The sequence below is a fragment of the Selaginella moellendorffii genome, unplaced genomic scaffold (genome assembly GCF_000143415.4).
Source record: "Selaginella moellendorffii unplaced genomic scaffold, v1.0 SELMOscaffold_564, whole genome shotgun sequence".
In the NCBI taxonomy this organism is placed as follows: domain Eukaryota; kingdom Viridiplantae; phylum Streptophyta; class Lycopodiopsida; order Selaginellales; family Selaginellaceae; genus Selaginella; species Selaginella moellendorffii.
Genome location: NW_003314817.1, coordinates 2,501 through 4,303, shown reverse-complemented (window position 1 = coordinate 4,303; position 1,803 = coordinate 2,501). Strand labels below are relative to the sequence as shown.

Sequence of the window (1,803 nt, the reverse complement as noted above, 5' to 3'; positions counted from 1 at the left end):
GCAATAACAGGTCTGTGATGCCCTTAGATGTTCTGGGCCGCACGCGCGCTACACTGATGAACTCAACGAGTGCGTGCCTGTGCCGAAAGGCTCGGGTAATCTTTTGAAATTTCATCGTGATGGGGATAGATCATTGCAATTATTGATCTTCAACGAGGAATTCCTAGTAAGCGCAAGTCATCAGCTCGCGTTGACTACGTCCCTGCCCTTTGTACACACCGCCCGTCGCTCCTACCGATTGAATGATCCGGTGAAGTGTTCGGATTGCAGCGATGCTGACGGTTCGCCGCCGGCGACGCTGTGAGAAGTTCATTAAACCTTATCATTTAGAGGAAGGAGAAGTCGTAACAAGGTTTCCGTAGGTGAACCTGCGGAAGGATCATTGACACACATCTGTAAACTGTAAACCGCGAACATTATATTGTACCCCGAGGGGCCATGCCCGGAGGCATGGCTGGCCGGGACACCCGGTCTGGCCGCATGCACTTGGGTAAGCGACCTTGGGCTTGAGTAGTACTGGGCTGGGAGACCACCCGGGAAGTCCAAACCAAGGGGTTTACAACTTGTGCATGTGTGCCTCCTCCTTCCACTTGTGCCACCATCCCCCAGCTATCGGCTGGGGGATGTGGCACACTTGGAGGCCGTGATTGTTATCAACTAGTTGTTTTTGATCTTGTGGTCCTGTCGGGCCAAAAAAACAAAATGTTACTCTCAGCAACGGATATCTAGGCTCTCACAACGATGAAGAACGCAGCGAAATGCGATACGTGATGTGAATTGCAGAATTCCGTGAATCATCGAAGTTTTGAACGCAACTTGTGCCCGAGGTTCATCCCGAGGGCATGCCTGCCTGAGCGTCCGCAACCATTTGCTGCCTCATGCGCACTCTGTGAGTGTGAGCGTGGGGCGAATGTGGCCGTCCGTGGACTTGTGTTCCGGTCGGCTTGATTGCATGTGGATGGTGTGGCCCCCGACTTGTCCGTGTGGCATCGATGGCACGCACCCCACCTAGTGGCGAATCGCTCATGTGCACGACCTCAGGTCAGGCAAGACAACCCGCTGAGTTTAAGCATATCACTAAGCGGAGGAAAAGAAACTAACAAGGATTTCCCTAGTAGCGGCGAGCGAAACGGAAAGAGCCCAGCTTGGAAATCGGGGTGTCTCTGCACCCCGAATTGTAGTCTGGAGAAGGGTCCTCTGCAGCGGACCGGGTTTAAGTCCCTTGGAACGGGACGCCAGAGAGGGTGAGAGCCCCGTCTAGCCCGGACCCTGCTGCATCACGAGGCTCTTTCGGCGAGTCGGGCTGTTTGGGAATGCAGCCTTAAGTGGGTGGTAAATTCCATCCAAGGCTAAATACTGGTGAGAGACCGATAGCGCACAAGTACCGCGAGGGAAAGATGAAAAGGACTTTGAAAAGAGAGTTAAAAAGTGCTTGAAATTGCTGGGAGGGAAGCGAATGGATGCCTTGTGCGCCCCTTGGTTGTGTGTGGAACGGCGAGAGCTGGTCTGCCAAGCAATGCAAGGGGCTGTCCAGCATGGGAGGACGCGGCGGGATAACGGCTTGTGAGCCTCTGGCTCCCTGCCAATGCCGCCGCTGCCTCTGAAAATGGCAGGGTGCTCCGGTGCCCCGCCAGATGCTGGAACTTGGGCGTTCCATCCGACCCGTCTTGAAACACGGACCAAGGAGTCTAACATGTATGCGAGTCTGTGGGTGCTAAACCCGTACAGGCGAAAGGAAACTAATTCGTGGGATCCCCTTTCGGGGGTGCACCACGGACCGACCTTGATCTTTTGAGAAGGGTT

General features: G+C 54.5%; 1 non-coding gene and 1 pseudogene across 1 annotated transcript; both read left to right on the top strand.

Annotated features, from left to right (window-relative positions):
• Positions 1 to 706: 706 nt before the first annotated feature.
• On the top strand, positions 707 to 860 carry LOC112344063. The gene has a single exon (XR_002991552.1). It is a non-coding gene; the product is annotated as a 5.8S ribosomal RNA (ribosomal RNA).
• A 172-nt stretch (positions 861 to 1,032) lies between these two features.
• LOC112344064 overlaps positions 1,033 to 1,803 on the top strand; it is a 3,160-nt pseudogene continuing 2,389 nt past the window's right edge.